The sequence below is a fragment of the Mustela nivalis genome (genome assembly GCF_964662115.1).
Source record: "Mustela nivalis genome assembly, chromosome: 1".
Classification (NCBI taxonomy): Eukaryota; Metazoa; Chordata; class Mammalia; order Carnivora; family Mustelidae; genus Mustela; species Mustela nivalis.
The window spans coordinates 23,097,010-23,118,481 of NC_139020.1; positions in this window are offsets into that span (position 1 = coordinate 23,097,010).

The window sequence follows — 21,472 nt, forward strand, 5'->3', positions numbered from 1 at the left end:
AGTTTTCTTCTCTCTCACACTATGAATTGCATTTTGGAGGAAATAAAATTGATATTATATTTGACATTTTCAAATACAGTGATTATTATCATGACTCTGATCATCATTATTATTCATGAAAATAGGCCTCCAAAATAAATTTTGAGCAACAAGAAAATTCACATTATGCTATATATAGAGCTGGGTTAATTAATACAATGTGTATGAATTCTTTTACAGCTAAGTGATCAGTTTGATTTTCTATAGATGATGTTATTTGGCCAAGACTTCTGGAAAAGATGGCTCAATAAGGGGATCCTAAACTTACCTCATCTCATGGATACAACTAGATTACACTCACATCAATATAGATAAATGAGGAAATAACCCAAGGCTAGCAGAACAAATGTCACAACCTAATGTTAAGAAGAGGCCACGTCAAAGATGGTAAGAATGACAAAGACGTGGTAGATAAACCCCTCAGGTCTGGCCCCAGTGAGGAGGGAGTCATGGCTGCAGAAGAAGGGAGAGAAAAGGACTATTAACTGAGGAACCTGCACAGGGAAGATGATTCTCCATAACATTTGACTTTAAAAACCAGAGGGACTGAATTTCTTAAGTTTTTACTACCATCAGGACTTAAAGACTAGAACTTAAAAAAATCGGGGGGCTGGTCTCTGGGAGAGCCTAGAGTGTGATAGGAAACTGAGTACCTGCCTTTAAAAAGAGAGCACAATAAGCAATCCATGGAAATATAGAATAGAAGCAGCAGTTTAGAAAATACCTGAGGCACATGGGAGGGAGCATTACTTACACCTCTCAGAGTTCACCAAGGGATTTCTCCAGTAGTAAAGGAACTGGCAGATCCCATCCCTTCCCTCATCACCCAGCATACACAGCCACCTGTGGGAATGAGGGCAGCACTGGCATTTACTATTTAACTTACGTACACTGTGCCACACCCCCTCCAGCCAGACCTAAGTCTTGGTCCTGCAGGTCCCCTCCCCCAGAAGACCAGCAAACCTTGCCAAACCATTACTCTTTACTGTGAATTTTGCAGGGCTTTCGTCTGGTGATGGCAACTGGTCATCTCCTGAAGAGGACACAAGCACCTTGTTAAAACTGTGTGCACTGCTCATGCACACTCTGTGGAAAAGCTCCATCCTGCCCTAGTCTCCCTGGCAGTTGCAGGTGCACTTGCATGGTTTAAGGAAGACCAGTTTCTCCTTGTTAAAAAGGCACACCTATGCACTTTCAAGAGCAAGAACCATATATGACTTTTGTAACACACAGAGTTAGAAACAGAGAGAGTGAAAAAACATGAAGACAGAGGAACATGTCTGAAATGAAAGAACAAGACAAAACCACAGCAAGGAACCCATGTCAAACGGAGATAAGTAATATGTCTGATATAAGGTTTAAATTAATGATCAAAACGATATTCATGGGACTTAAAAAAAAAAAGAGTGGAAGATATCGGTGAGATCCTTAACAATGAGATAATAAAAAAGAAAGAACATAATAAATGAAATTAAAAATACACTAGATGGAATAAATAGCCTAGATGAAGAAGAAGAATGAAACAGTCACCTGAAAGAATACTAGAAAGTAATCAGATGTTAAGCAGGTGAGAGGAGAATAAATAAATAAATAAATAAATAAATAAATAAAAGATGCAAAAGGAGATTATTCTTAGAGAAACTAACCACACCATCAATTGTAATAATATTTGCATTATAAAGAATTGGAAGACAATAGAAAGAAGAGGGGGCAGAAAATTTACTTCAAAAAAAGGAAAGAAAAAAAAAAAAGATTAGCTGAAAACTGCTTGAATCAGGGGAAAGAAGCAGAAATCCAGAACTAGGGAGCACAGAAATTACCCTACAAAATCAAACCAAGGAAGTCCACACCAAGAGAAATAGTAATGCAGATGGCAAAGTAGTGAAAAAGATAGAATTTTAAAAGAGCAAAAGAAAACAAAGCAGTTACCTACAAGGAAAACTGCATAAGGCTATTATTGGCTGATTTTTCAGAAGAAATTTTGCAGACCAGAAGAAAGTGACTTGATGTATTCAAAGTGCTGGAAGGAGGAAAACTGCAGTCAAACATACTCTATCCAGCAAGGCTATCACTCAGAATAGAAGGAGAAATTAAGAATTCCCCAAGCAAAAGTTAAAGAAGTTCATGAAACTAAACCAGCCTTGCAAGAAATATTAAGGAGAACTCTGTGTGGAACGACTATAAGCAAGAGAGAAAAAAAAAAAAAAAAAAAAAGAAAAGAAAGAAAGTAGAAAAAGTAAGCATCACAAAGGCAGTAAAAATAAATATATCACTAAAAATCAGTCAAGAAACTAATAAAATAGACAGAAAGTATAACACCACAAATCAAAAACCAGTGATAGATATGAAAAAAAAAAAAGAAAAAAAATACAAGTATATCACTAAAGAAAGAAAATTTATGGTGAGAGAAGAGAGTAAGACAAGAAAGGAGCAAAGAAGACCAACAATAACAAACACAAAATAACTAACAAAATGACAGTAAATACATACCTATCAAAAATTACTTTGAATAAAGATGGATAAAATGTTCCAATCCAAAGACACTGAGTGACAGAATGGATAAAAAACAAGACACAACTTTATGATGCCCACAGGAAACTCACTTTGGAGCTAAAGACACATGCACATTGAGAGTGAGAGGATGGAGAACATTTATCATGCAAATAGATGTCAAAAGAAAGACAAAATAGCAATACCTACATCAGAAAATAGACTTTAAAACAAAGAGACAAGAGACAAAGAAGGACACTATATAATCAGTCACTAAGAAGACTATCCAATAGGAAGATAGAACAATTGTAAATATTTATGACCCAAATACATAAACAGTTAATAACAAATAAAAAGGAAGTAACTAATAGTAATATACTAATAGTAGAAGACTTTAATACCCTGCTTGTATCAATGGACAGATCGTCTATACATAAAATCAACAAGGAAATAGTGGCTTTGAATGACACACTAGGTAAGATGTATTTAATAGATATATTCAGAACATTGAATCCTATAACAACAGAATACAATTCTCTGCAAGTACACACTGAATATTCTCCAGAATAGATCACATAGTAAGTCACAAAACAAGTCTCAACAGTTTCAAAAATAGCAAAGTCATACAATGCATCTTTTCTGACCACAACACTATGAAATTAGGAAACAACCACAAGAAAACTTCTGGAAAAAACAATAATACATGCAGGTTTAATATCATGCTACTAAACAGTGAATACATCAACCAAGAAATCCAAGAGGAAATAACAAATACATAGATACAAATGAAAATGAAAACACAAGAATCCAAAATCTTTGTGATGCAACAAAAGCTATTTTAAGAGGGAAGTTTATAACAACACAGGCATACCTCAAGAAACAAGAAATATCTCTAATAAACAACCTAACTTTACACCTAAAGGAGCTAGAAAAAGAAGAACAAACAAAACCTAAAGCCAGCAGAAAAAGGAAATAATAAAGATTAGAGCAGAAATAAATGACATAGAAAATAAATTAACTAGTTAGTTTTAAATATTGTTTTATGTAAATATTTATTTTAAAATTATTTAAATATTAAATATTAATACTATCCAAGCAATCTACACATCCTATACAATACCTATCACAATACTAACAGCATTTTTCACAAGAATAGAACAAATAATCCTAAAATTTGCATGGAGACACAAAAGACCCCAAAGAGCCAAGCAATTTTGAAAAAGAAAAACAAAACTTGGAGGTATCACAATTCCAGACTTCAAGTTATGTTACAAAGCTGAAGTAATCAAGCAGCTTGTACTGGCACAAAAATAGATGCATAGATCAATGGAACAGAACAGAAAGCCCAGCAACAAATCCACAATTATATGGTCAATTAATATTCAACAAAAGAGGCAAGGATATGCAATAGGAATATGCAGTTCAGTCTCTATCACATGGTCTTGGCGAAACTAGACAATTATATGCAAAAGAATGAAAATGTACCACTTTCTTACACCAAATACAAAAATAAACTCAAAGTGGATTAAGACCTAAGTGTGGGTTCTGAAGCCATAAACATCCTTGAAGTGAGTACACACAATAACTACTCTGACATTGTTTGTAATGACATCTTTCTATGTATGTGTCCTGAGACAAGGGAAACAAAAGCAAAAATAAACTACTTGGGTTACATCAAAATAAAAAGTTTCTGCACAGCAAAGGAAACAACAAAAATAAAAGACAACCTACTAAGTGGAGGAAGATATTTGCAAATGACATAGCCAATAAAGAGTTAGTACCCAAAATATATAAAGAACTTTTACAACTCAACACCTTAAAACCAAATTATCCAATTAAAAAATGGACAGAAGACATGAACAGATATTTCTCCAAAGAAGACATCTAGATGGACTGCAGATACATAAATGGATGCTCAACATCACTCATCATCAGTGAAATGCAAATCAAAATCACAATGAGATATCAACTCACATCTGTCAAAATGACTAAAACAAAACAAACAAAAAACCCAAAAAACAAGAATGTGGAGAAAAAGGAGCCCTTGTGCATGTGGGAATGTAAACTGATGCAACCACCATGACAGTAAGAAAGTTCCTTGAAAAATTAAAGTAAGAACTACCCTATAATCCAGGAATCATGGTATTGGGTATTTACCCAAAGAATTCAAAAGCACTTATTTGAAGGGATATTTACACTGTATGTTTACTGCAGTATTATTTCCAATAGCCAAATTGTGGAAGAGACCGAAGTATCCATAGATGAATGAATAAAGAAGATGTGGTATATAGATATAGATTTATAGATATAGATACAGATTAGGATACTTTTATGCATAAAAACAATGAATCTTTGCTATTTGCAGTAACATGGATGGATCTAGAAAGTAAAATGCTAAGAGAAATAAGCTAGTCACAGAGAGACAAATTTCACTCGTTGGTGAAATTTAAGTACAAAGCAAACAAGCAAAGAGAGAAAAAAAAAAAAAAAAAGAGGCAAATCCAAAACAGTCATAACTGCAGAGAACAAACTGATGGTCACCAAGAGGGAAGGTGGAAGGATGGGTGAATAGGTTAAGCAGATTAGAGTATGCTTACCTTTATTATCTTGATGATGATGATGATGATGTTCAGTTAGCCAAAATATAGTACATCATTAGTTTTTGATGTAGTGTTCAACAATTCATTAGTTGCCTATAACATCCAGTAGCCCTAGAATCAAACTGAGGATTTTTAAAGAGGGGATGGGGTGGCAGGAGAGGGAAACAGGGTGATAGGTAATTTTTTTTTTAAGATTTTATTTATTTATTTGGCAGAGAGAGAGGGAGATCACAAGTAGGTAGAGAGGCAGGCAGAGAGAGGGGGAAGCAGGCTCACTGCCGAGCAGAGAGCCCAATGCAGGGCTCAATCCTAGGACTCTGAGACCATGACCCGAGCCAAAGGCAGAGGGTGAACCAACTGAGCCACCCAGGTGACCCAGGGTGATGAGTATTAAGAAGGGCACGTGTTGTGAAGAGTATGCTTATCTTGATGAGCACTTAGTAATATACGGAATTGTTGAATCATTATATTGTACACTTGAAATGAATATAACACTATATATTAACTACACTAGAATTTTTATAAAAGTGTTAAATGGCCAAGAAAATTACAAAATTTCTTATAACTTAAATGTTTTAAAAGCTTTATGGAAATCATCAGTTGTGTGACATATTGTTATTTGTATTCCTGACAGACAAAAAAATTAGGGATTTTGAAGAGAGAAGTTATAATCATCCAAGATTTTGCTACACCAGGATAATCTTCATCTCTCTTTCTTCCTGTAATTTAAATAGTATTTCTGTGGTCATTGGCATGTCAAGATAATCCAACCCGCTCTCCCTTAATTACTGAAACTGTTCATTTCAATATGACTTCCGAATGTCCCCATCAGCCAAGATTATCTTCTACACTTCTTTTTTTTTTTTTTTTTTTTTTTGCAAACATTAATGTAACTTACATTTCTATAACTAGAGTCATTCAGGGGTGCCTGGCTGGCTCAGTTGGTTAAGTGCCTGACTCTTGATTTTGGCTCAGGTCATTATCTCAGAGTCATAAGATTGAGCTCCAGGTTTATTCTCTCTCTCTCTGTTTTCCTCTGCCCCTCTCCCACCACACTTGCACTCTCTTTTCTCTGTCTCTAAAAAATTAAAAAAAAATAAGATAAAAAATATATAACTAGATTCATTCAAAGAAATTGAAATCTATGCATTCTGATTTGCACACATTAGGATAAGAGGAGAAATTTTTAAAACAAAACAGCAAACAGATAAAATAATGAAACTGTAAATTGACTTCAAATAGAGGGCATTTAAAATTAGGAACATTATACAGAAAAAAAATAATTCACTAAAAACCTTTTTAAAAAAATCTTGTTCAGTAAATTAATATTTAAGCCAAAGTGTGATACTTAACTATATTAATATAAACCTAATTATCAGGTAAATGAACCATTTTGAGAATTATTAGTATTAATGTATCATAATCATATTGTGGTTATTACCTCAAGAAGAAATTACCTGAAAAAATTAACTACTGAAAATTAACCACTGAAAGAACAGAAAATTATGAACAAACTGCATTCCTAAAAATTTCTAGATTACTATACTGAACAAGCATTTTATTATTTAAGATAGTAAAGAGCATAATAAAGATGGAAACTTTATGTAACTAATATTGCTTTGCTACAAATAACTAATAATTTCACCAAACAGTAAACACAATTATAGAACACTGCTGGGAGAAGAAGAAAATTCATCTATCCCTCCCTCCATGTTCCAAATCTTGAAGGAAACCATGATGACTACATAAATCAGATTCAGAAACTCAAAGAGAAGGGAGGCTTGGAACTGTAGCTCAGTAGCTTCCAGCTCAAATACACAGAGAGAGGTAGAGCTAGGGCTGAAGAAGTGCTTAATTAAGAAAAAAAAAAGTGTACACCACAGGCCATAGGCATTTGTATTTTTAGTCCCTTTTGTTTAATAAGTTGTGTTTCCCAGGATAAACTCTTCCGAAGCCTTGCCTAATGATGTAGCCTAGGTAACATGACTCTGAGAAATAAGTGTGGTAGAGGAGACCAGAATTTTGCTCAGGGCAACTCCTTTTTATGAAGTAAGATGATCCTCAGAGAGGAAGAGTAGACAGCAGAGCTATGTAAAGCCAGAATACTTTTCTTCAGTTTTTTAATAGATTAAACATCCACAGTTTGATTAGGGTTTGGAGAAACAATATACACCCTTTTGGTAAGTTAGTTCTAAGTTAACATTTTTACACAAGGAAAAAAAAAATAGCAAGAAAATAGCTCCTGAATACAGACCGCAGAGAGCAACACAAGATGTATTCCAGAGGGATTTTTAAATTAGTGACCTTTAAGAATGACTACGGCACCACCAGCAGCACCATACAGTATTAGAGTGCATCACTGTATTCCAGTGTTGCCAGGAGGTAACACATTTTGTGAAAATAGATTAGTCTAGAAAATTACCGTTAGGTAGCCTTAATGATTCATTTTAAGTAAAAACAAACAAACTTTAACAAGTGGTTAAAGGTTATAAGAATTGGAAATCAGTTTCTCTATTATCTCAGCATATAATTTTTTTAAAAAATTTTAACCAATGAGCTCAGAATCAATAGAGTTTCTATAATAACTTTTAAATGAACAGTTTTGTCAATTACCTGGCACAGTTTCTAAACTAAACAGTTCATTGTACTTATAGGTTTAGAATTGTATTAGCTGTTCTTCCAATTTATCTCTAGTGTACAACAAATCCTCTCAGAAATAAGACATACTTATGTGTAAAATCTGATCTGAACAAGGCTTTGAAAGTTTGTTTAAATACAAAAATACTTCCTTGTCTTGTGAACAATTATTAGATAAGCAACTGTCTTCAAAGTTAAAAATATTAGATAAGCAAATACACTGATTACTTTTTAAACTGACTAAGTGTAAAATGTGTGCATAGAGGTTATTTGAATTATTTTGTTTTTTAATTTTTGGATTGATTTTGAATTACTAAATATTCTGCAAACTAATTCTTAATAAAATTGTAGTTATTTTTAATATTAAGCATTTATTCAAAAACAAAATTGGAGAGTTGTCTTTGATTTCAAAATGACAGCCACATGCACTCAATGAAATATATTTACTAAAAATTTGATAACCTTATTGTAGCATGACAGTGAATTTTCAAAAATATATTCAAAAATTCTAATATTTCAATTCTAATAATTGAAAAAACAGTTCTACTTTATAGTAAATACAATTACAATGAGAACATTAAATATAATTTGATATTATAAAAGAAATAGAAGTGTAATTAGTATTTTATGTTACTATATAGTTTTCATTTTAATTAATCTTGGCCCAATATTTCAATTTAATGAATTTTAAAATTCATTCTTAAATCTCCTTTGTGAATGAGTTAATGCACTTTGGCAATCTTAGTAAAAAATTATAGCAGTCTTCTTTAAACTCTTAACATTTATCTTTAATTTTATTTGCACAAAAATTGTTTTTCTAAACCCATGCATCTGGCTTATGTAATTAAAATACTCAATGCAATTAAAGTATAGTTAATATGAAATGGAAATCATCTTTTCATTCTGTATATTCCACTAGAACAGAGACTGTACAAAACCATGAAAAAGTGGAACTACTGGGTAAGAGTACAACAATATAACAATATAACAATTACTATTTTTTAAGGAAGTGAAATAAAAAATAAAATTATTTTCACCATTTAAAATAATTTGACTATGATTGTTTTTATGCAACTGCCCCTCCTTTTGCTCTCATTGTTAAGATACTTGCTTGGAGAGAAATATCCTAACCCAGAAACCAAGCATCATCAAATGTGCTATGATGAAATAAAGAAAAAAAATTCAAATTATGTCACTAACATTTTATTACTTAACTTTCCAAGTTTCTTAGGAAGGAGAGAAAATGGGGAAATCTCAAATTAATTATTATTTAATAAGAATAGGTTGTACTCTATTCAGCAGCTTTCACTAATAAGACTTATTACCCATTGCACTTGTTGCCTCCTCAGTCATCACTCAATGAGGACAGAAAACCTGACAATTTTAAACAATTTCAAAGAGATCAATATTAATGTCATAGTCTATTTATACGAAATAAGGTACAATCCTTGCCAACTGATCATGCTGACTTTCATGGACGATAAAAGCATCAATTCATGTTCTGGAGAAAAACTGACAATACACTATTTTAATAACCGAATATAATTAGAGCAATGGAGTTCAAAATGTGGCTGTTGCCTATAAGATCAAATTTGGGAAAACAAATCAAATTTCCTGCAAATTCAGCATTTACAAACATAAGATAAATTGCAACTTGTTATTATTCATATTACCAATGAAAATGATGGGACTTATTCTTAGTCAAAGCTTTGTAAGTTGCATGAACTATTTCAGATCAATAGCAACTGTTTAGAAGTTTTTGCTGAATTGTTCAGCTTATTGAGAACTATCAAAGACAAATTTTAGTACTTGAAAAAGCTGTAACATTTTTGAACTTGTGTTTTAATTCAAAAATTATTATTACTAGAAAAGTATATGCCTTAGATGTTAGCTGATATACTCACTATTTAAGGGGAAATTTTCCAATTTCCTACACTTATTGAATGAATAACTCATTTAATGAGTCAATCAATAAAGTCCTATATATTATTAAAAAGGCAAGTAATAACAGACATGTTGGCAAGAATGTGGAGGAAGGAAATATTTGTGCACTATTGGTTAGAATGTAAATTGGTGCAACCACTATGGAAAACAGTATGGGGTTCCCCCCAAAAAAATTATAAATAGAACTACCATAGGACCCAGGAATTCCATTTCTAGATATGTATCTGAAGGAAATGAAATCACTATGTTAAAGAGATACCTGCACCTCTATGTTCATTGCAGCTTTATGCTGGAAAAAACCTAAGTGTCCATACATGAATGAATGAGTAAGGAAAATGTGGTGTACACACACACACACACACACAAATATTATTCAGCCATAAAAACTAATGAAATCATGCCATTTGTGAAAATGTGGATGGACCATTGGACCTTGAGGACAGTATGCTAAGTGAAATAAGTCAGACAAGGAAAGACAAATAATATATAATTTCACTTATATGTGCAGTCTAAAAATATTAAAATAAAATAAAGCTCATAGATACAAAGAACAGATTGCTGGTTGAAAGAGGTGAGGTGATGATTCCAGATTCCAGTGATGAAATAAAATAAGTCATAGAGATACAATGTACATAATGATAACTATGGTTAGTAATACTACACTGTATATTTGGAAGTTGCTAAGAGACCAAGCTTTAAAAGTTCTCATCATAAGAAAAAAAAATAACTATATATAATAATGGTTGTTCACTAGACTTATTTGTATTGTGCAATATACACATACCTCCAATCATTATGTTGTATACCTGAAACTAATAAAATGTTACATATCAATTATACTTCAGTAAAAATATTAATTTATCTATAAATAAATAAATGCCTATGAAGTTACTGATAGTCTTTTCATAGTACTAATTTTGAGACTGATATAGGTAACATCTTTAAATGGGCTTGATACAGTATTAGACTGGATCAACAGACCAGATTATTTTTTTAAGATTTTATTAATTTATTTGACAGAGAGTGGGAGATCACAAGTAGGCAGAGAGGAAGGCAGAGAGAGAGAGGGGGAAGCAGGCTCCCTGCTGAGCAGAGCTTGATCCCAGGACCCTGAGATCATGACCTGAGCTGAAGGCAGAGGCTTTAACTTACTAAGCCACCCAGGTGCTCCTGACCAGATATTTTGCTATTATTTTAAAACAGTGGTTACTGTGTGAGGTTAGAGAAATGTAGATGAATGCAGGTATTGACATCTCACAACTTAAGAAATAGTATATAATTATTAAAGAATTAAATCTTACACCAATTTTGCATATTATATAATTGAAATCATTTTTACATTAGAAGTATTAGTTTAAAAAGAAGTATATCCACATAGTCTTAGAACTTTAGAAGCTCTTTGTTTCAGAAAATATTGCCTTGTATAATTATTTCAGAGTTCTGTAAAACTTGTACTGGGATATATTTTCCTACATCAATAAATAAAAATTACATCTTGAAATGTTCAAGTCCTCCAGTCTACATTATATTCTGTCACTGAAGAAAGTTCAGTTTGTCTGAGTTTTAATGTAGTCGAGAGACAAGGCAGAATGACAGACTCATTGCTAGGAGATATTTAATCAATAGCAATTTAATTTTACCTTCTTTTTTTCCCAATGGACTTAGAAAAACAGCTTAAGGAAAGAAATGCCATTGCTGTGAAACTTTGCATTCAAAATAACTATGGATTTTATGTTTTAAGCAAATTATGAGCTAATTTTACATTTCCACAGCACCTCACATGTTTAATAAAGAACAAAGAAAGTTGAAATGATATGGGTATGAAATAAAGTTGTTTTTATAATTTAAATTATTAAAAATAGCATTGCAATGTAGAAATTTTGTGAAAATGGAAATGTTCTCTCTGCTGTATGATATGGTAGCCAATACTAGCCTGTACTACTATTACTAGCTACCATATCAGACAGAACAGTCATAGGACTGAATTTTAATTACTTAGCATCTTAGTTAAATTTTTTAAAGAAATGGTTTAGAAGGTGATGATGTCCAAGATTTTAACATATTTTGATACTATGATATCACAACACAACATACTGTTACCATTTTTATGCTATTTCCATTTAAAGATCATTTTGAAATAAAATTATAATTTTAAACTACAAAATTTGATTATTTCATTTATAGAAAGAGGTATTGATTTTTCCATCAGTCTTACAGTCAGTATGTTTTTGTTTAGTAGTGAAAACAGATGGGAATTCAAATGTGGTCTTATACAACCATTTCAAAAATAAACCAGTCGTTATCAAATGATATTTTTAAGTTTCAACATTTTCTAAATGTAAAATGTAACAAATTGGTTTTTGCATTTCCAACCTGTTATTTGTCCTTCTCAAATTGTGCTTTCTCATAATATACAGTTTTATATTAACTATGTTACTATCTCTGTATTTTATGCTTACATAAGCCTAGTGAGAATATCATTGTTAGAAAAGCAGAATTAACTACATCCAACCTGTTGGATATTGTTTGTAATCATTCATCTAGAAACTGAAGGCATATTTTTCCACAGTATACCAGCTCAAAAAAATATATTCTGATGAAGAACTTTGGAGGGGAGTTTGTTCCCACATTCATAAATTAGCACCTTGCATGTGCTACTGATTTCCTATCATAAACATTTATTTTGAGCAGACTGAATTACTGAAACCAGCTGCTTAGAGTGATCAATTTCACCCATCTCTCCACTTCTCTTTGCTTCTATTGGCACAACTTTAAAATTTCATAATTTCCTTTTCACAGTAGAATAACAACATTGCTCTTTCTCTTAATGTCTTCCTGTGGAAAGCAGATATATATTAGATAACACTGAGATTGGTTCATCTGTTCTTATCTCTTTTATATCCATAGCCTGCTCACCCTTGATAACATAAATGTAATTATCATGCACCTTAGTCAGTAATAGAAACAGATTAGCTTTTTATACCAACAATCTTTTTAGCTTTACAATGGCTTTTGTAAAGCCATAATTGACTATCTTTTTTATGACCATATTTAATGTGTTTTGGTCCAAGTTTTCCATAATATATTTCTCATAACTTTGCTACATGATATATCCTGTGTCAGAACTAGAATTATACTTTGTTTTCAGCACATGCTATCACAGCCCAGCACTTTTACATTGTGGTAGTACATTAGAAAAACCCATAACAGGTTAAGGGCAATTTTTCCTTTGAGGCAACAGAAGAAATGCACGTACTAAAATGTAGGCAATATCATCCTGGAGAGACTCATTCGAAATAGGGATTTAATTAGTCTCGAATATGGTAAATCAAGGAATCAAATGTTCATTCACCTCTAATTGCCCAGTCATTTCCAGAAGATGTCTGGCTTCCAGTTTGGAAAACCCATTACTCTATAGACAGCCATAATGGCAAGTAGGTAATATTAAGAATTGTCTCCTATTTGAAATGGTAAAACTAGCCAATAAATATATTTGATTAGAGCTTATGCTTAATGATGCTGTATCCAAGCTGAGCTATTCTACTCATTATTAATGATGTGGTGTATGGTAAATCAAGACAGATAAAATGTTTTATTTAATTTAACCAGAAATTTGAAAAAGAATAAAATAGTATCAGAGTTAAAATAATATATTGGGAAAAAAGAGACAAAAATAATGAGAGGGGCTCCTGGGTGGCTTAGTTGGTTAAGCATTTGCCTTGGGTTCAGATCATAATCCTGGGGTCCTGGAATTGAGCCCTGCCTCTGGTTCCCTGTTCACCAGAGAACTTGCTTTTCCCTCTATCTCTGCCCCTCCCTCCTGTCCATGAACTCTCTATCTCAAATAAATAAATAAAATCTTTAAAAAATAATAAGATAAATATAAAAATAAGAAAACTGAATTTGATAAAATAGATGAAAGGTTTGATCATTTGAATAAAGAAAAAATCCAACAATTATGATTTAAGAAAAATAGAAGAAAAATGATATAAAAGCATATATGTATTGTTTTAATTATGAGTTTGTTTTTGTATTCTTTTTCAAACCCATAATCCAATGCATCAACAAATCCTGTTGGCTCTAACCTCAAAGTACACTGTATTCAGCTCTTTTTCATTAATTCAAAACTGCCTTTATATTCCAAGCCAATACCTCTCTCTTTGGCTCTTTAAATAATTTCCAAACTGATTTTCCCTATTCCCCACTCAAACCCTAATATCTATTCTATGCAAGAGTCAAAATATCTTTTTTTAAAATTTTCTTAAATATGTTATTTATTCATTTATTTGGCAGAAAGAGAGACAGCAAGAAAGCAAACAAGCAAGGGGAGCAGAAGAGGGAGAAGCAGGCTTTCTGTTGAGCAGGGAGCCCAATGTGGGGCTTCATCCCAGGGATCATGTGACCTGAGCAGAAGGGAGATCCTTAATGACTAACCGACTGAGGCACCCCAGAGTCAAAACAGTCTTTTAAAATACAGTCATATATATATCTAATTTTTCAAAGTTCTTCAATGTCTTTCCATTTTACTCAGAAAAAAAAAAAAAAAAAAAGAAAGAAAAGAAAAGAAAATTCCTCTCATGGCTTACACATTTCCTTTTATTTTTGTTTAATTAGTCAACATATAGTATATCATTAGATTATGATGTAGTGGTCAACAATTATAACACCCACTGGCCATCACAACCGACGCCCTCCCTAATACTCATCACCTGGTTAACCCCCTACACGTACTCCCTTCCCTGTATAACCCTCAGTTTGTTTCCTGGAATTGAGTCTCTCATAGTTTGCTTCCCTCTCTGATTTCTTCCCATTCAGTTTTCCCTCCTTTCCCCTATGGTCTTCTGTGCTATTCTTTATATTCCACACATGAGTGAAACCATATGATAATGGTCTTTCTCCGATTGACTTCACTTAGCGTAATACCCTCAGTTCTACCCATGTCTATGCAAATTTTAAGTATCCATCCTTTCTAATGGCTGAATAATATTCCATTGTATATATGTACCACATTTTCTTTATCCATTCATCTGATGAAGGACATCAATACATCTGTATCTTTGGGGCAAATATCCAGTAGTGCAATTGCTGGGTCATAGGGTGGTTCTATTTTTAAGTTCTTGAGGAATCTCCATACTCTTTTCCAGAGGGGCTGTACCAGCTTTTAGTCCCACCAACAGTGTAAGAAGATTCTCCTTTCTCTGTATCCTCAGCAACAACTATTTCCTGTCTTATTAATTTTGCCATTCTAACTGGTGTAAGGTGGTATCTCATTGTGTTTTTGACTTGTATTTCCCTGATACCAAGTGATGCTGAACTTTTTTTTTTTTTTTTTTATGTGTCTGTTAGCCAATTGTATATCTTCTTGGGAGAAGTGTCTGTTCATGTCATCTGCCCATTTCTTGACTGGATTATTTTGGTTTTTAGGGTGTTTAGTTTGAGAAGTTCCTTATAGATCTTGGATACCAGCCCTTTATCTGTAATGTCATTTGCAAATATCTTCTCCCATTCTGTGGGTTGTTTCTTAATTTTGGTGACTGTTTCTCTTGCTTTGCAAAAGTGTTTTATCTTGATGAAGTTCCAATAGTTAATTTTCCCATTTTTGTTTCCCTTGCCTTTAGAGATGTATCTTGCATAAGTTGCAGTGGTCAAGGTCAAAGAGGTCACTGTGTGTGTTCTCTGCTAGGATTTTGATGGATTCCTGTCCCACATTTAGGTCTTTACTCCATTTTGAGTTTATCTCTTTTATAGTGGAAGATAGGTCCAGTTTCATTCTTCTACATATGTCTGTCCAATTTTCCCAGCAGTATTTCTTTAAGAAATTATTTTTTTTTCCCATTGGTCTACTTTCCAGCTTTGTCACAGATTAGTTGACCATAGAGTTGAAGGTCCATTTCTGGAGTTTCTATTCTGTTCCACTGATCTATGTATCTGTTTTTGTGCCAATACCATGCAGTCTTGATGAACACAGTTTTTAATATAGCTTGAAATAAGGCATTGTGATGCCCAAGCTTTGGTTTTCCTTTTCAACCATTACCGTGGTTATTGGGGGTCTTTTCTGGTTCCATACAAATTATTAGGATTGTTTCTCCCAGCTCTGTGAAAAATTTGAATGGCATTTTGATAGAGATTAAACTGAATGTGTAGATTGCTCTGGGCAGCATAGACATTTTAACACTGTTTATTCTTTCAATCCATGAGCATGGGATATTTTTCCATCTCTTTGTGTCTTCCTCAATTTCTTTCATGGATGTTCTGTAGTTTCTAGAGATCTTTTACCTCTTTGGTTAGGTTTATTCCTAGGTAACTTATGGTTTTTGGTGCAGTTGTAAATGGAATCAATTCCTTAATTTCTCTTACTTCAGTTACATTGTTAGTGTACAGAAATGCAACATATTTCTGTGCATTGATTTTGTATCCTGTCACATTGCTGAATTGCTGTATGTTTTATAGTAATTTGGGGGTGGAGTCTTTTTGGTTTTCCACATAAAGTATCATGTTATCTGTGAAAAGAGAATTTGACTTCTTCTTTGCCAATGTGAATGTCTTTTATTTCTTTCTGTTGTCTAATTGATGAGGCTAAGACTTCTAGTAATGTTGAATAGCAGTGCTGAGAATGGACATACCTGTCATGTACCTAACCTTAAGGGAAAGGTTATCAGTTTTTCCCCGTTGAGAATGGTATTTGTTGTAGGCTTTACATAGATGGCTTTTATGATACTGAGGTGTGTCCCTTTTATCCCTACACTTTGAAGAGGTTCAATCAGGAAAGGATGCTGTATTTTGTCAAATGCTTTTTATACAGCAATTGAGCGATCATATAGTTTTTGTAACTTCTTTTGTTACTGTGATTTGTCATGTTCATTGATTTATGAATGTTGAACCATCCTTGTATCCCAGGAATAAATCCCACCTGGTTGTGGTGAATAATTCTTTTAATGTACTTCTGGATCCTATTGACAAAGATCTTGTTGAGTATTTTGGCATCCACATGCATCATGAATATTCATCTATAATTCTCCTTTTTGATGGGGTCTTTGTCTGGTTTTGGAATCAGGGTAATGATGGTCTCATAGAATGAGTTTGGAAGTTTTTCTTCCATTTCTATATTTTGAAAGAGTTTTAGTAGTATAGGTATTATTTCTTCTTTAAATGTTTAACAGAATTTCCCTAGGAAGGCATCTGGCCCTGGACTTTGTTTTTTGGCAGGTTTTTTTTAAATTACTGTTTCAAATCCCTTGCTGGTTATTGGTCTGTTCAGATTGCTATTTTTTGCTGTTTCAGTCTTGGCAGTTTATAAATTTCCAAGAATGCTTCCATTTCTTCCAGGTTGCCTAGATTGTGGGCATATAGCTGCTGATAATGAGTTCCAATAATTTCCTTGGTATTAGTCATGATTTCTCCCCTTTCACTCATATGATTTTTATTAATTTGTGTCCTTTCTTTTTTCCTTTGGGTTAAGTCTGGCCAGAGGCTTATCAATCTTACTAATTCTTTCAAATAACTAGTTTCCAGTTTTATTGATCTGTTCTACTGTTCTTCTAGTTCTTATTTCATTGACTTCTTCTCTAATCCTTATTATTTTTTTGTTCCTGCTTTATTTAGGCTTTATTTGCTGTTCTTTCTCCAAGCCCTTTAGGTTTAATGTTAGCTTTAGCTTTGGCTCTTTTTCTAATTTTTCGAGAGAGGCTGGATGGCTATGTACTTTCCCCTAAGAACCACATTTGCAGTATCTGATTGGTTTTGAACTGATGTGTTCTCATCTTCCTTGGCTTGCATGAATTGTTTAATTTCTTTAATTTCCTGGTTGACTCTTTTTCTTTAGCAGGATGCTTTTTAACCTCCAACTGTTTGAGTTCCTTCCAAATTTCTTCTTGTGTTTGAGTTCCAGTTTCAAAGAACTATGGTCTGAAAATATGCAGGGAATAATCTCAATCTTTTGGTGTTGGTTGAGACCTGACTGTGACACAGTGTGTGGTGTATCCCAGAGAAAGTTCTAAATGCATGAAAGAAGAATGAGTATTCTGTTGTTTCAGGATGGAATGTTCTGTATGTATCTATGAAGTCCATCTGGTCCAATATCATTGAAAGCTCTTGTTTCTTTGTTGATCTTCTGCTTAGAGGATATGTCCATTGCTGTGAGTGGAGTATTGAAGCATACTATAATGTAGTATTATCAATATATTTATTTTGGTTATTAGTTGGTTTATGTAATTGGCTGCTCCCATTTTGGGCCATAGATATTTATGATTGTTAGATTTTCTTGTTGGATAGACCCTTTAAGTATCATATAGTGTCCCTCTACATCTCTTACTGCAGTCTTTGGTTTTACATTTAATTTATCTGACAAATGGATTGCTACCCTAGCTTTCTTTTGAGGTCCATTGACATGGTAAATGGTTCTCTAGCCCCTTACTTTCAATCTGGAGGTGACTATAGGTTCAAGATGAGTGTCTTCTAGACAGCATATAGATGGGTCCTGCTTCTGTGTCCAGTTTGAAACCCTGTGTTTGAAACCCTCTTTGCTTACAGCACCCCCCTTAATATTTCTTTCAAGGTTGACTTGATGGTCACAAATTCTTTCAGTTTCTGCCTGTCCTGGAAGCTCTTTATCTTTACATCCATTCTGAATGACAGCCTTGCTGGATAAAGTATTCTTGGCTGCATGTTCTTCTCACTTAGTACCCTGACTGTAACTTGCCAGCCCTTTCTGGCTTGCCAGGTTTCTGTGGATAGGTCTGATGTTATTCTGATGTTCCCTCCTCTCCCTAGCTATTCTCAGGATAGATTCTTTGGCTATAAGATTTGCAAGTTTCACTATATGTTGGTATGTTGATCTATTTTATTGATTTTGGTAGGAGTCTTAGATGCAAATATTTGGTTCCTTCCCCAGATTGGAGAATTTATCAGTTATGATTTTCTCAAGTATACCTTCTGGTCCTCTCTCTTTTCTCCAACCTCTTCCCCACCCCACCCCCCCACCCCCCAGGGATCCCAATATTTCTGAATTTGGAATATTTCATGGCATCATTAGTTTCCCTAAGTCTATTTTCAGGGACTACTAGCTGCCTATCTGTTTTCCTCAACTTCTTTCCTTTCCATCAGCTTATCTTCCAGATCATTGATTCTGTCTTCTGCCCTATATACCCCGGTTGTTGGAGTATTCAGTTAAGACTGCATCTCATTCATAACATTTTGAAGTTCAGGCTGATTAAATCTCATTTATGCCCCTAGAGATTGTACATTGTCACTAATGCTTTCTTCAAGCCTAACTATTGTCTTTATAATTGCTATCCTGAATTCCATCTCTGACATCTTCCTTACATCCATATCCATTAATTTTGTGGCAGAAGGCATTGTCTCTGGTTCTTCTCTTTGTTGAGAGTTCCTCCTCCCAGTAATTCAGTAGAGGGATGGTTTAGCAAATGAAGAGAGTCCAAAATATCAAACACAACCCAAGCAAATGCAACCTAGAAAAAATCTGAAGTGGTCAGAAGCTACCACAGATACAAAAACAAAGCCAAGATGACCTGAAACAATAAAAAAAAAACACAAAAGTCGGTGGGGAGATTATGGTCTCTCAAGATGGACAAAGCACTGTGAGCTGATGGTTAATGATTGATTTTTTGGTCTGTGGGTCAGAAGACACTATATCCCAAAATTGCAAAGAAATCAGAATACACACACACACACACACACACACACACACACACACATATATATATGTGTATATATACATACACACACACATACACATATACGAGGATAAAATTGAACAGAGTGAAAAACAGACTAGTATAGAGCATAAATCTATAAAATGTAAATGTGAGAAATAAAAGTTAAAAAGTGACTTAAAAACATAAATTGGGAAATAAGATTCTATTTCAAATGGGAATAGGGGAAAGAAAGAAAGAAAGAAAGAAAGAAAGAAAGAAAGAAAGAAAGAAAGAAAGAAAGAAAGAAGGAAAGAAAGAGAGAAAAATTTTAGCCTGAAGTACAAACGACCTGTGAGGGTATACCTGGAGGTCCCTATATTGTTTTCCCCTGGTGCTGGAATTTTATAGTCCTGTGGAAAATAAGCTTATCATTCACCTGTTCTTCCAGTCTGTCTTCTGGGAAAGAGACTTCTGCTCAGCTTCGCAGGCATCTTTGCCTGGGTGGAGTTGGCCCACCACTTGTCAGGGTGATAAGCTTTATGTGAGGTGGTTGTCTGTGTTGCTCACCACCATCACCACCCCACCCGCCTGCCACAGTTTTCTGCTTCTCTTTAGAGGCTCAGAGAAAGTACGGCTGTGCAGTAATCTTTGAGCCAGAGTCAGAAGATTGTGGTCCCCTTTCTTCAATAAACCCTCCAGGTCAAACCGTCTCCACTTCTGTGTGTACCAGACTCCACAGACTCATGCTATTCATGCCTGCTGCAACTCTCCTGGGGGAGTTCCAGGGTCCCACAAGTGTCTCTGTGCTTTGTGCCTTTGCAATTGAGAACAGCTGTGGGTTCACACATATACCCTCTTCAGCAGCTATCAGGTCACAGCTGGGTCCCACCCCAGTGTCTTTTTGGGACCTTACCACCCTGAGAGCTGTTACCCTGCCATGGGTACAAGCTGTTCGATATCTGCCCTGAGATGTTAAACAGCCCACACCTTCTAGTCCTTCACAGAGTGGTCTCCCTACAGGCTGGGTTCATGGTTTATGGTGACTGGAGCTAAGAGTCCCTTCTGGGCTCATTGACTGTAACCAGTTTTCCTCCTCCATTGTTTGAGCAGTCTATCAGTTCAGGTTCCCCCATACTTTCTGAGTTTCCTGGAATTTTGAGACCACAATGATCCCACCTAGAACTCTGCTTTATTCACTCTCTGTGCCCTTTTCAGAAAGAGATATCTCTAACTGGAGCAGATTTCTAAGGGTCCCAAGTTTGTGGTGTTATGCTACTTTTTGGCAGCCAACTTATAGAAGCTCCCTCTCCTTTCCATTTATCTTTTGATATTTACCCCCAAAGATTTACAGTTCTGCACCTCCTATCCTGCAAAAAAGTAGTCATTTTTCTACTTGTAGAAATCTAGATAAATGTTCTTACATCTCAGGTTGAATTCAGGTGCCTTCAGAATGTTTTGATAGATATCCAACTAAATTAAAGAGACTAGATGAAACAAACTTCCCTACTTTGCAGCCATCTTTCCCCACTCTGGCTTACGTATTTCTAAATAATCTTGTGTTGGCTACTGCTCTGACCCTGTTATTATTCACTCTACTATTTACTTTACTCCAGACCTACTTTATTTCTAGCACCAGTTTTCTCTAGGAACCCTTCTGGTTTATTCCATCCCATCATTGAGTGCTATGCTCCAATGTCTTATTAGAAAACACATTTTGGATAATCTTTTAGACCATATCCTTTCCAATGACTGTTTATTCTTATACTGATTAATGCTTTATTTTTTTTTAATGACACTTTTCATCATTTCATTTACTTGTCAGTTTTCTTCCTCTCCCATACGAATGTACCTCCCTGAAATTAGTGGCAATTTTTAAAAACTCAATCTTTGCCCAAAGCCTAGAAGAGCTGCAAAACCATAATAACCCTGGACTCTCCATGTGCTGAATAAATAGCACAAGTATTATGTTCATTTCAATAGATTTAAAAGGAATTTAAATCAGAGCATAAAGATAACTATAAAGTTATCTTTCAGAAAATCTCCTAAGACTGATTGCCTCTAATACCAGGACACAAAGGAACAGATTAAAGGTTTAGTGCATTCTGATAT